Below are 15,429 nucleotides of genomic sequence, written 5' to 3'. Positions count from 1 at the left end.
CACGAAGATGCAAAGCTGGTCATGTTTTAGGGTAATACAACTGTAGCTATCACACCCAACAGACAAGAATTAACTGGTGAAATTGTAAACGATGTTTTTCAGTAAATCTTTAAGTGGTTCTTTGCTCATTAAACTTTGAAAAAACACAGTATATACAGTTCTACACAGTAACTGGAATGACAACATTAATAAATATAGACTTCGATCAGAAATAGGTAGCTAAGGTAGAATACAAAATTTCTAGGTGTATGCATTGATGAGGGATTAAACTGGAAAAAACACACTGAGGATCTGCTGAAACGTTTGAATTCAGCTACTTATGTTATTAGGGTCACTGCAAATTAGGGCGATATACATCTCAGTAAATTAGCTTACCATGACTATTGTCATTCTCTGCTTTCGTATTGCATCATATTCTGGGGTAACTCATCATTGAATAAAAGAGTGTTCATTGCACAAAAGCTTGTAATCAGAATAATTGCTGGAGCTCATCCAAGATCATCCTGCAGACACTTATTTAAAGAGCTAGATATCATCACTGTAACTTCACTATATATATATATATATATATATATATATATATATATATATATATATATATATATAAACTTATGAAATTTGTTATTAACAATCCGTACGAACTCAAAAGTAATAGCAATGTACATGGCTACAACACTAGGAGAAAGAATGATCTTCACTATTCAAGGTTAAATCTAACTTTGACTCAGAAGGTAGTAAATTATGCTGCCACAAAAGTCTTTAATCACTTACCTAATAGCATCAAAAGTATGACACACAGACATATAGCATTTAACAGGAAATTAAATTTCTTAATGGCGGCTCCTTCTACTCATTACATGAATGTTTGGTTATAGTAAGTGGGTAATTTCCCCAACCCCCACAACCACAAAAAAATCTAGTGTCATGTAATATTTTATGTTATGTAATATCTTGTGTAGACACCTTTTATTAACCTGAGACGTTCCACATCATTATGAAATGTCGTATACATGATCTATGGAACAAGTACTAATATAATCTAATTATGTTCTGGACACGTCTTCTTGGAGAATATTCGATTTTACCAGTACACTAGTCCAAGTCCTGATGATACACACACACGTTGATGTCACTTTCTCATACTTAAGACAATCAAACTTCAGGGGGAGGGGACCGAGGAAAGCAGAAAAGCACTACTCAAAAAATTGGTATAGCACTGACTCTATCTCCCAATGTGTGGGAAGGAAGTAAGGTGATCTTGTTGGAATCCCCAACCATCAAGAAAGCTTTTACCTCCTTCATCAAACATGTAACAAATGTATAGGTCTTTTATCCAGTTCACCGCATTGGTCATCGTAGGTGAGAAAAAGACCTCATCTGGAAACAGAATTCACTTCAGTGCAATGGCATAGGGACCTGTACGTAGAAGAAAGATAAGCATTTTCTGCGGGGTATCTCCACATCAAAATCCATACATCAAACGATGTTCATCAACGTCAAGCGTGTGAAATTGTGGGAAAAGAGGCAAATCTGTCACGTTGATGGTATGTAGACGAGATTATGACATGTATTTCCCGTTAAAAACCAGATGCCCGTTTGCACTAGCGTTCGTGTCGAGTAGGACGTCATGCGGAGAACACCAGACCACGGGCAATCTGACCATAGGATATCGGTTTTTCACCGCGTTCCGAGTTTGATCTCATTAGGCGATAGATATAAAGTTCCGTAGTTTTCCTAGTACAGTGAAAGTCGGTATGGACAAAACTGTATTCGATGAGAAGCTCCTAGCTTGTCAGAGGGAGGGAGAAATATGTGTTACTGGAACTGACGCCACTCGGAAGGGAGGGGTCAGTTCAGCAATCAGGCTTCCCGTTAATCCGGTTTGGTGGCGGTTCTACGATTTAACCACTGTATGTACATATAGGGTAGACGCCCTTGCATAGACGTTGATAAGACAGAAGCCACCGTCTCGAGGAAGAAGAGTTATCGTGTTGTTGTTACAAAGTACCCGAACACTGCCGGTAGTCAGTGTGCTATTGCCTTCGGCATCGTTAGAATCTGTGCCAAATGGTTTAGACGCGAAGCCACATGTTGTTGTTGTTGTGGTCTTCAGTCCTGAGACTAATTTGATACTCTCCATGCTACTCTATTCTCTGCCTGCAAGCTTCTTCATCTCCCAGTACCTACCGCAACCTACATCCTTCTGAATCTGCTTAGTATATTCATCTCTTGGTCTCCCTCTACGATTTTTAACCTCCACGCTGCCCTCCAATATTAAACTGGTGATCCCTCCATGTCTCAGAATATGTCCTACCAACCGACCCCTTCTTCTAGTCAAGTTTTTCCACAAGCTCCTCCCCATATCTGTTCAATACCTCCTCATTAGTTATGTGATCTATCCATCTAATCTTCAGCATTCTTCTGTAGCACCTCATTTCGAGAAGCTTCTATTCTCTTCTTGTCTAAGCTATTTATCGTCCACTTTTCACTCCCATACATGGCTACACTCCATACAAACACTTTCAGAAACGACTTCCTGACATTTAAATCTATACCCGATGTTCACAAATTTTTCTTCTTCAGAAACGCTTTCCTTGCCATTGCCAGTCTACATTTTATATCCTCTCTACTTCGACCATCATCAGTTATTTAGCTCCCAAAATAGCAAAGCTCCTTTACTGCTTTAAGTGTCTCATTTCCTAATCTAATACCCTCAGCATCACCCGACTTAATTCTACTAGATTCCATTATCCTCGTTTTGCTTTTGTTGATGTTCATCTTATATCCTCCTTTCAAGACACTGTCCATTCCGTTCAACTGCTCTTCCAACTCCTTTGCTGTCTCTGACAGAATTACAAGGTCATCAGCGAACCTCAAAGTTTTTATTTCTTCTCCATGTGTTTTAATACCTACTCCGAACTTTTCTTTTGTTTCCTTTATTGTTTGCTCAACATACATACTGAATAACATGGGGGATAGGCTACAACCCTGTCTCACATGAGTGTTAACAAAATCCACCCATTGTATCATGTCCTATGTTCATAGGAGGTTGCCACGAATTTTCTTAGGGATCACTTGAAGAAGGCGTTTATAGTTAAGTGAGGCCGCTTGCTGTGTATCACGCATGAAGTAGACTATATCATGGATAAAGGTGATTCCCAGGTTGTCCAGTAATGGTAATGGAGCCACTCTCCATTCGACAGATTCACACGGCTTCCGGCAGCCGTCCTCTATTGGTTCATCCATTCTAGTGGCTCTCGTAGTTCATCCCCCCGAAATAACCAAGAACAGCAGGTCATCTGCGGACGCACAGCAGATGAAATTATGTATCCTCACTGTACCCTAATCATCCAGCTTCAAGGAAACTGTGTAACAGTGGTTCAAAAGCGATGACCTAAGGAAGCACCAACAGCAGACGTCCGTGGAGGACTGATCGCACGACAGTAACATTGCGCGATACATGGCCATGGACCACCATTCGCGGCGTGGCACCTCGGTGCAGTGGCAAGACGATGTGTCTAAATCTCTGGGGGAAGATCATCCTTTGCAGCACTTTCTTCAGAAAGTCATAACTCACTCCATCAAAGGTGCGGCTTACGTTCACTGTCAGTAATGCACGACATACGCGCTGGTTGCTGTCAGGGCTATGATGTCACGATAATCGCTGCCGGCCTGTGTGGCCAAACGGTTCTAGGCGCTTCAGTCTGGAACCACGCGACCGCTACGGTTGCAGGTTCGAATCCTGCCTCGGGCATGGATGTGTGTGATGTCCGTAGGTTAGTTAGTTTTAAGTAGTTCTAAGTTCTCGGGGACTGATGACCTCAGATGATAAGTCCCATAGTCCTCAGAGCCATTTGAACCATTTGATAATCGCTGAGCTCCTTCTGAATGTTACGGTCACCTCCAAAGCACGTTTGATCCATAGAGATGACTTGAGGGAGGGGGGGGGGGGGGTGGAAGGCAGGGGGGAGCATGCCCCGAAAGGGTAAGGCAAGATTCCGCAGAAATCGTCGATGTGAGAATCTCCAGAGCCGCCCTGTCAAGCGTTCCAGTCAACGAGTGGAGGATATCATTCATTATTGTGGGGTTATGGCCCTCTGTAACATAGAATTGTTTGTAGAGGTCCACAAAGGCGCCTGCGGTATCACTGTGGGACGTCAATAGAGCAGCACCTGCCACGTCGAGGGAGTTGAACAGCGTTCTCCTACACCACTGTTTCTCTCAGCTGCATAGACGGAGGTTCTCCTCGTACCCAGTCGTAACACCTCTCACGTACTATTGCGCCCTCAAGACGGCGATGAATAATCGAAATTATCTTCGTCTTAATCCGTTGAATTTCAACCTGTCGTTGAACAGAGGGCGACTGGCCTGAGATTTCCCGGAGAATAGTCAAATAATATACCACGGTATGTCGTTGACTCAGCTTTTTGTTGAGAGCGTAATTCATCGTCGAACAACGTAGAGCGGGCTTGGTGCAGTCGAGCCATCACCCGAATGTTGAAGGATATGCTGGAAGGCGTGTGACACAGTTGTTACAGGTCGTTTCTATGACCTGCCTGCATTACAGATCCTTGAGATGGCAACATGCACCTTTTACGGGCCTACACCATGCCGCACCTTCTGCTGCTGGAGGGAAACAGTGCAAATGTAAGCGATATAGCGTAGCCCTAGGCCGCAACTCAGCGTCAAGTGTGGAAGTTACGTGTACTTGGGAGGCATAGACACTGTCAAGACAACCGACTGAACGACTGGTGTATCGAGGCCTATCACCATGCACACGGCCTCAACTATCGGTGAGATTCAGTTCGTGCACTAGCAGCTTCAGTTCCTGGAATGTTAGACTATTTTGTAGTTGGTCCTTCTGGAATAACTTACAACTGAAGTCGCCGCTAAGAATATAATGGTCGTAACGGCCCACAAACAAAGTAGCGATCTCTTCTGAATACAATCGCGACCATTCCCCTCGCATGGCCATGCCTGAGGAAGCATAAACACTGATCATTACGACACCATGGAAAGTCGCCGCAAGACCCCTGTCTCAGTGCCTTCATTTAAAAGTGTAGCAGTCCCACTGCCACTGCCAGCACATGGTGTGAAACATAGCCAAAGATAGTCGGAAACATCGCTAACAAATTTCCTGTAGGAGGACAACACCGAGGTCCGACGCTCTAACACTTTGTGGAGCGATTGTAGTTTGCCAGGGATGGCAGTGGTATTGACAATGATTGTGCCAATCTAGTAAGCTTGTGGTGGACTTGCGACTACTTCATTGAGGCATGAAGTGCAGCAGTGAACAGGATTGTAGTCCCAGCTGCCAGCATATCCCCATCCAGTAACCCTGTAGATCAGCAGTCATGGACTGTTGCATCCACAGCATTGGCACTATCATAACGATTGGTATCTCGTAGTCTACATCATCAGACCACGTAGAAGCGCGGAGTTCCTGTCTAGCATGAAGGCGTTGTTATGTCTCCTGTGGAAGAGTGGTGCTGGCTCAACTGCTGTTTGATGTCCATAGGCACAGCGCCTGGTGCATGCATTGATGGTTACACCTCCAAGAGGAGGTGGGCTGGTGATTCCACCACAGAATTGTCCATGGGAAGTTAATCTTGGTGTGAGTCTCATCGTCTTGAGATTGAGCCCTATAGTTGTTAGAGGAGGCGATCCACCGCTCCGATGTCTCTTCAGTAAAGGTGATTTTCGGTTTACAAAGACGCCTGGGGATCCTGTCGGTCAGGCATAAGACATCGGTAGTCACAACCATGGAGTCGAGGGCCATCCCCTGCGTCAGAGACTGCTCACCACCGCACAAGAGAAGCGGTGGAGGAGGGGCAAGGGCGTTGGTGTCATTCCGTGTGCGGCACCCAGAGGCACTATCAGAGACAACGGTAGTTCAGTAGTATAAGCCAACGCGTATAGAGGTCGCAGGTCGTATTAGAGAACCTCGACAAACTCATCGGGAGCATTGTAGGGGCGGTCCAGGCTTCCTGGTCCCGTGGTGCGATTCCGCTTTCCGTACAACTATAAAAGAGCTGCACTTCTTGGCCACTTACCGAGCACTTTTTCGGCTGTCCATCGTAAATTATAATGGCGCGGCATATCCTAATATATAAGTAAGGCGCCACATCTTTGGTTAGCTCTGTGCAGATCTGTCTCACTTCATTGAGAACCGGGTATATGGTGAACTGAGCCCACTTTCCAGTTGTATGGCTAATCATCTTCCCATAGGGACAGAATGCTGATACCACTACATCTGAAGGGAGTTGAAATTACGAATCGTCCTGAGTCCAGGTCCCACCTGTTCCATAGTTACGTCACAGAAGTACCCACCAGAGTGACGGTAATAAAACGATTTCTAGTTGCTCCTAGAATTCTGTCACATACGTCTTTGTTAATCAGTTTCACGTACTGCACACTGCTCACTGCAGATAAGTAGGTGTGAACAAGATCGTTAAAATAAATCTTCATCTCTGATAAACTGTATGACTTCAGATGCTTTCGATCGAGTATATTCAGTTGAAAAATTATTCTTCAGTGTCGATATTCTGTGAGCGGAATTTCTAAGAATATGTTCGCACTCTGTGGCGGAATAATCACGTAAAGAAATCTGTGAGCTAGCAGCACGGCGGCGACGTAAATAACAGGTAAACAAGACGTTCATTCCCCAGCCTGCTGATTCGTTATCCGGACACAGTCCCTGAACGAATCATATTTCAAAATTATCGCACGCTGCACTGCAGCGTCCCTCGTCCATTAATCTCCCCTCGTATGTTCTCTCGGTCACGCCTAATGTCTAATTTCAAGAAAACAGGAAACACATATGCACATTCTGAAAGTGGCCTATTATGGTTCCCTTTCATATTTCATTCCGTTATGATGTCCTGCTGGCTTATCGGAATGTCTCTCAGACGCTATTCTGTTGTGCGATTCAATACTTGGAAAAAGAATAAGTTTGTAGCGCCTTTTTATTTCATCCAATCTGTTTCTCCAGTTATTACTTAATAATTACTATTACGTGCGAATGTGTGGATGAAAGAATTGGGTGTGTATGAGTGAATTGAATTTCGCCAGTAGTATAGAAGATCCGTTTCATCATAGTAAGCTAGTACCAACTTAACAAGGAGTTTCCATAGACATTAAGTAGAGTAACATGCTGACGATTCAGAGCTTACCAATTTCTTGTTGTGTCTGCGACTGGCTAGGTCCAGCAATGGTAACCACCCTCACCATGCTAAAGAACAGACCACGATCCACAACGTTCAACCTTTGGCCATTTTTGAGAATTATCGTGCCTGTTGCTGACGTGTGAGAATGTTCGTTCGTCGGAACAATCTCCAGATCTGAGTTCAGGTTGTGTTGTGAAGCCGGCCGATGTGGCCGTGCGGTTCTAGGCACTTAAGTCTGGAACCGCTTGACCGCTACGGTCGCAGGTTCGAATCCTGCCTCGAGCATGGATGTGTGTGATGTCCTTAGGTTAGTTAGGTTTAAGTAGTTCTACGTTCTAGGGGATTGATGACCATAGATGTTAAGTCCCATAGTGCTCAGAGCCATTTTTTTGTGTTGTGAAGAATGAATGGTGATTTCTATAAGGGACTCATACGCTTATCTCGATGACGTATTCAGAAATATGTTTAGGTTCACACTGTAGTATTATTTGGTTGAATCTAGGTGAAGCGCATGGATCTGTAATCATGCTTTGTTTCTTGGTCTGATCTGGTTATCTGTTTTTTAACTTCAATGATTTCCCGTCTGAGCTACATAATTAACACATACCATCTTGAGAAGCATTAATCTCATTGGAGCAAGTGCTGTCTATGAGATTTCCATAATATCATCAAAATGATATGGGTTGTGTGACAGTCCCCGATTTTTCACAGATTGTGAAAGTCCTTATTTATTGTGTGAGTAATCCCTGTCAGAGATTTATTAGTGGTAATTGTGTGTGTTAATTTTTGACAGTATCTTTATTCGATAAATAATTTTCGGCCTATTACGAAATGGTCCTTTGTGTCGACTGACAACAACATGCAAAAAAAGTAATGGCAATGTTGAAGAGTAGTTCCGTTAGATAGACCATACTCTCCTGAATAATAAGAGACCTTGTATGTATGGAGATATTTGCATAAAAGAAATTTATCAAATTTCATTTATTTTTGAAGGGAGATTGCCCATTACATCTTTTCTACAATTTATAACCTAAAATTTTGGTTAGTGCAATTACTATGTTATTAACCAATTGACACTTAAATACTTCCTTCATTTGCCTCTTAGGAGAAAGTGGTTCTATTCCATTGCAGAATACATTCTGGTTCTTTGGTCATTCAGGTGCTTATATTTAACTCTCACGAGGATTTGTTATTATCTCACAAATTGTATGTCAAGAAGGTGGAATCTCATAATGAATCCAATGTTATCAACTGTATCAATAGGATTCATTATTTGGGCAGATTACATATATTTACAATAGGAATAGACTTGTCCAAGAGATCATATTATGTACCAGCAATAATAATTATTGGTGTACCAGCAGGAATTAAGGTAGTGAAACTATTAGCAACATTCATGATTAATCCTCCATTAGCCTGAGCTTCTGGATTTATTTCGTTGTTCATAATTACTAGTATAGTATTAGTACTGTAGTATTAGTATTGTTCTTCACAACAGCAGCTAGTGAACAGTAATGATGTGTTAACTGAAAGTGGTTCCAGTGGTATCAGGTAATAATCAGTTTAAATGTGTTAAAATTAACGTTTAATCAAACTGCATGCTGTAGTTTGTGTAGTGAAGAGTTAATAATTGAAGAAAATATTTTCAAAAGCCGCAGTTTAGTTCTTAGTTTGGATGTCTCTTGTTGGAGTAAGAAAAATTTTTGACATCTGAAAAACGTTAGAACAATAGTCTTTTTAAACAAATGTCTAGTATTTCTAGGGGTTGAGAGGCATTGGTAAGAACCCTAGGCCTGGAAACAGTTTACCTACTCTTACGAATTTTCATGCCCTCTTACTAAAGTTTCAATATATACAGGTGCTTTAAAGGACATGGTAAAATTAATGTACAAAGAATCAGCGCTATCTGCAACAGTTAAAGCAGTTGAAGAAAATGGTGGTAAAAAGGGTATTCGCATAGCAATTGACGAATCATGGCAGAAAAGAGGCTCTCAACATAAAAATTATTGTGTAACTGCCATAAGTATTGACACCATGCAGTTGCATGAAATATTGCCAAACCAATGCCATGGATGCACAAATGTGGGTACAAATAATGAAAAGAAACAACTGCATGAACACAACTGTCAGGAAACTTATGAGCGGTGCAGTCAAAGAATGGAAAGGACCTCAGCAGTGCCGGCCGCGGTGGTCTCGCGGTTCTAGGCGCGCAGTCCTTAGGTTAGTTAGGTTTAAGTAGTTCTAAGTTCTAGGGGACTGATAACCACAGCAGTTGAGTCCCATAGTGCTCAGAGCCATTTGAACCATTTGAACCTCAGCAGTGAAGATCTTTCAGCACTGTGAAGAACTATGTGAGTATTTAATTAATTGGTGATAATGATTCCATTTCATTCAGATTGTCTCCAGAAGGACCTGTGATGACTCAACGAATCATATGTTGGACCATCTAATCTGTGTGCAGAAATGTATAGATACCCAACTGTATAAAATCAGGCAGAACTTTTCTAGCATAAAGTTTGAAGATAACAAGAGCATTAGACACCTGACCGGCTAATATTATATTAATTGAATATTATAGCGAAGCCATTAGAAACAATGCAAACAATCTAGAAGGATTGAACAAGCAGTATGGGCAACGTTTTTGCACAAAATTTGAAATGATGAGAAGTCACTACACAATTTGTGTTCAGTTGACTCTTGTAAACACCACAAAGCTGGGGCAGCAGGAACCGAATATAGGCTACTTATAGAAACACAATCCCTGAAGCAGAGGGAGCAGTAATAGAAACGGTATATAGAGATCTAGGACTTCCATGTCTTCGGAAGAAATGCCTCACAGGAAAACACAAAATGTAAAGGACTCTTTTAACAATGTTATAGGGACCAGGTGCACAAAAAGTATTTATGGGCTAGAAAACGCTAAGTTATTATGAGCCATGCTGCGGCTAGCATTGGTGTTGTTGTAGGTTGCCATCCTCCGTTGGAGGCCGGACTGTGTCCTTTAGTTGACATGGTTATGGTTGTGTTGTCTTCCCCCTGTGCGGACTGGTGCCACTTGGTTTCGCAGGCGCTGCCTGTCCACTAGTGGCAGTAGCAGCGTTATCGATATGTAGTAATTTCGGCCCTATCTTTGGGGCGCCGTTGTTCTTCCGCGTCGTTAGAGTGAGCAGTTCGGTTGGGGGTTCTGGTGGAGTCAAGAGGGCAGTGCGAGAACATGCTGGGACCCTGGCAGCACTCATGCACTGCCGGATGGAAGGGCTGTGGTTGCGAGGGTACACGACCTAGTCGTTAATTGGATCCAACAAGCTTTAAGTTGAGTGGGTTTTAATCCTACCAGTGAAACTTCCACCACTGTGAGATCTTGCATTTCTCCAGTGACTTGGGTTCGTGTTGCTGCTCGCAGTGTCGCCGAGACAAAGAGCAGCGAGTGTAGTGCTTGGAGAAGGCGGATCTAATTAGCCTTCCTCGATCTCTTGTTACTAATGCCTGCATTCCTTATGTTCTTATTTGTTAAGTTCAACCAGTGGTGTTTTTCCTGCCTGGTGGCCGCTAACGCCCCAGTGACCTGCCCTGGACGTTAGTGTATGTAACGGCAGTGTACGTTTCCTCGTCTTGCCGCTGCTGTCCGGTAAGGCGTGTAGTTTTGACAGTTTCATTTATTTGCAGGTCGGTTGGTGTTTCCTCTACTCTGGTAATGGTGGTTCCTTTCTCCTTCGGACTCTCTAAACACAGCATTCTGAGGACGTAAAGCTGACCGCCGGTTCCCGCTTTGGCGTGGTGTTCCATCGTTGCAGTAGTTTTCGGACGTTAGGTAGTCTCAGCATTTTATGATGTCAATCGTTAGACTGCCACTAGTCTGAGTAACCATTTTGTGAAGTGAATACAACTCTTGGCTGCATTTCTCATCTCTAGTGAAAGTGTTTTTGGCCTGACCTATTCAGAGGTCGATTCCTGGAGCACTGTCTGTGACTAGCCTTTGTGTTGTATTATTATTTTATTATTGTATCACCAAGTTACCACCAATTATCTCACCTGTTTGGTGATCAGTTGGTTGTCCTTTTGAATTTACCTTGTTATTATATTTGTTGTTTTATTGTATGTTTATAAATTTTTAAATATAATTGCCATTCTTGGCGTTACAGCAAGTTTAAACGGTTGTGCTACTAAGTTTACTATCATTTTATCTCTGCTGTTTGGTGATCAGTTGCCTGTCTTTTAAACTAACTTTTGCTATTGCCTTACTGTTTGTTAAATTTTATAGTAATCAATATTTTTGGCGTTAAAGGCCTTCAGCCGTTAATGTCGCTACTTGTCTTAAAATTTTGATGTGGCAATTGTGTTTTAGTAGTTAACCTATAAGACGTTGGTGATTAGTTTTCTATATTTTAATAACTGTAATTTGTATGTTGGAACAAGTTAAACAATTCTTAATTTATTGCCATAGACGATTTCAGCTGTGAAACAGTTCTAAATTTATTGCCATTAAGGCATTCAGCCGTGAATGTTGTTAATCGTCCTAAAATGTTAATTTGGCAACTGTATTTTTGCAGTTAGCTTTAAGGCCTTGGTCACTTGCATTTTATGTTTTAATAACTGTAAATGTAAGTTGCAGCGAGTTTAATTAATTCTTTATTAATTTCCATTAAGGCCTTCAGCCATGAAACAAGTCTTAAATTACTACCATTATTTTAATTTGATGTCAATTTTAAATAAATTTGGGTGTGATTAAAAGAAAAACCAACCAATTTTAACTGATTACGGCCCTGTTCACAATCGAAATCGAATCCTGCCTTCCTTGACAACCAGGTCTCAAATGGTAGAAGAGCGTGGTTTCGATTCACAGACCTCTGGGTTATGGGCCCAACACTCTTCCACTGCACCATTGCCATTAAGGCTACAGTGGTGAAACAATTCTTAATTTATTGCCATTAAGGTCTTCAGCAATGAGTATCACAACTTGTCCTAAAATTTTAATTTCGCAATTGTAATTTTCCAGCGAGCTTTAAGACTTAAGTCACTTATCTTTTATATTTTAATAACTGTAATTTTAAGTTGCAGCAAGTTTAATCAATTCATAATTAACTGCTATTATGGCATTCAGCCGTGAAACATTTCTTAAATTTTTGACATTATTTTAATTTGTTGATGATTTTAACTAAATTGTGTGTGATTAAAAGAAAATTCAATCAATAGTAACTGATTACGGCTACTGTCTACAATCGTAACCGAATCCTGCCTTGCTTGACCACCAGGTCTCAAATGGTAGCAGAGGGTGAATCTTACTCCATGGACAAAATATATATTGATTATGTGGGGCCATTACCTCCAACCAAAAGAGTTCATCCGTATGTATTAGCTATTACTGACGCGTTTTCGAGGTTTATCTGTCTTCTTCCGAGTCGTAATGTGACTGCTGCCACCGCCATTGAGCATTTAACTAACGTATTTAGTGTGTTTGGACCTCCTAAGCAAGTCGTTAGTGATAATGCACCAGCCTTCCTTTCGGTCACCTTCAAGGCCTTCTGTTTTCAAAGCAGTGCTAAGCATATAACTACCACTGCGTATTATCTGTAGCAGTCTCTTGCGGAAAGGGTCAATGGTAACCTTAAATCCGCACGGATTATATTTCATCAGAAGTCTCCCAGTAAGTGGGTTTCTAGTCTCCCTTGGCTTAGTTTTGCCTTCAATACAGCCAGCCATGAGGTTTTCAAGGCTACGCCGGTTTCCTTTTCTTTTCCTGTTAATTCCCTATTTCAAACTTATGGGGGATTCAAGACCTAATTCCTTCGAAGATCCCCCCTCAGGTCGTCAAGGAAAACTGGGATCGTGCCAGGCACAATATTCTCAGGGCCCACAACCAACAAGCTGGTCGATATAACCGTCATTGGCGAGCTTTTAGAAGTACGCCGGGTGATCTGGCGTATGTCCGTAATTTTCAATCAAGGGAGGTGCATATTGACAACATTGGAAAGTTTACGCCCCGTTTTCTGGGTCCATGTACGATTATGCGAATTTTAGCCCCAATTAAACTTCTGGTTAAGGATAACCGTACTAGAAAGCAATACTGGGTCCACATTAGTCATATTAAGTTTGGTTAGGCCGCTGGTTGGGTCTCATAACACCCTCCCACCCCACCCCCCAAACATCTCCTACAGAGGAGGAGATTGAGCATTGCTGCGGCTCGCGTCGGTGCTGTAGTAGGTTGCCGTCCTCTGTTGGAGGCCAGACTGTATCGTTTAGTTGACATGGTTGCGGTTGTTTATATTCTTCTTGTGCCGACTGGTGCCACTTGGCATCGCAAGCGTTGCCTGTCCGCTAGAGGCAGCAGCGGCGTTACTGATATGTAGTAATTGTGGCCCTATCATGGGATGACGCCGTTCTTCTTCCGCGTCGTGTGAGTGAGCAGTTCGCATGGGTACTCTGGTGGAGCCAGGAGGGCAGTGCGGGAACAAGAAGGGACCACTGGCAGCACACATGCACTGCCGGATGGAGGGACTGCCGGATGCAGTGGCTGTGGTGGCGAAGGTACACGACCTATTCGTCAACCGGATCCAGAAAGCTTTAAGTTGAGTTGATTTCAATCGTAGCAGTGAAATCCCCACCAATGCGAGATCTCTCGATACTCCAGTGACTTGGGTTCGTGTTGCTGGTCGCAATGTTGCCGAGACAAAGAGCAGCGAATAGAGTGCTTGGGGAAGGTGGATATAATGAATCTTCCTCGACCTCTTGTTACTAATTCTTCCACTCTATTTGTTAATATTTGTTAAGTTCAACCGGTGGTTTTTTTCCTGCCTGGTGACCGCTAATGCCTCAGTGACCTGCCCAGGACGTTAGTGTATGTAACGACAGTATACGTTCACTCGCCTTGACGCTGCTCTCCGGAAAGGCGTGTAGTTTTGACAGTTTCCTTGATCTGTAGGTTGGTTGGTGTTTCCTCTACTCTGGCAGCAGTTTCTCCTTTCGGACGCTCTAAACACAGCATTCTGAGGTTGTACTGCTGACCGCCGGTTCCGGATTTGGCGTGGTGTTCCATCGTTGCATTGCTTATTGGCGTTACGTAGCTTTAGCAGATTATCATTAGTCATTCGATAGAGTGCCACTAGCCTGAGTTACCATCTTGTGAAGTGAATGCAATTCTTGGCTGCCTTTCTCATCTCTCGTGAAAATGTTTTTGACCTGACCTACTCAGAAGTCGATTCCTGGAGCATCGTCTGTGACTAGCCCTTGTGTTTGATTATTGTATTATTATTTTATTATTGTAGTACCAAGTTATAGCTGGCCGAGGTGGCCGAGCGGTTCTAGGCGCTGCAGTCTGGAACCACGTGACCGCTACGGTCGCAGGTTCGAATCCTGCCTCGGGCATGGATGTGTGTGATGTCCTTAGGTTCAATAGGTTTAAGTAGTTCTAAGTTGTAGGGGACTGATGACCTCAGAAGTTAAGTACCATAGTGCTCAGAGCCATTGGAAGCATTTGAACCAAGTTACCATTATTTGGCTCACCTGTTTGGTGATCAGTGGCTTGTCGTTTTAAATTAACCTGGTTACTATATTGGCTGCTGTATTGTACGTTTCTCAATTTTGTAAATATAATTGCCTTTCTTGGCGTTTCAGTACGTTTAAACGGTTGTGCTACCACGTTTACTACCATTTTGTCTCGCCTGTTTGGTGATCAGTTGCCTGTCTTTTAAACTAAGTTTTGCTATTGCCTTGCTGTTTGACAGTATGTTTATTAATTGTTTTTAATAATTGACATTCTTGGCGTTAAAGGTCTTCAGCCATGATTGTTGATACTTGTCTTAAAATTCTAATGTGGTAATTGTATTTAGCAGTTAACCTTTAAGACCTTCGTGATTTCTTTTCAATATTTTAATAACTGTAATCGTAAGTTGCAGCAAGTTAAAACAATTCTTATTCCATTGCCATTAAGGCCTTCAGCCGTGAAACAATTCTTAAATTATTGCCATTATTTTAATTTTTTGTTGAATTTTAGTAAATTATGTGTGATTAAAGGAAAAACCAACCAGTAGTAACTGATTACGGACCCGTCCACAATCGTAACCAAATCTGTCTTCCTTGACCACCAGGGCTCATAGTATTAGTTCAAAAAGAAAGGATTATTTTATACTTCCTGAAAAGTGAAGCAATTTCTGTACTGAAGATCACTTAGTAGAGCACTGAAATGTACATCATGTTACTGTCCTCACCCCCAGGGTTTGAATTCTTCCATAGTTCTATTACTGTACTCCTTAGCAATTTCCTGTTA

This window comes from Schistocerca gregaria, chromosome 1 (genome assembly GCF_023897955.1).
Source record: "Schistocerca gregaria isolate iqSchGreg1 chromosome 1, iqSchGreg1.2, whole genome shotgun sequence".
Taxonomy (NCBI): domain Eukaryota; kingdom Metazoa; phylum Arthropoda; class Insecta; order Orthoptera; family Acrididae; genus Schistocerca; species Schistocerca gregaria.
Note: the sequence above shows the minus strand (reverse complement) of the source record.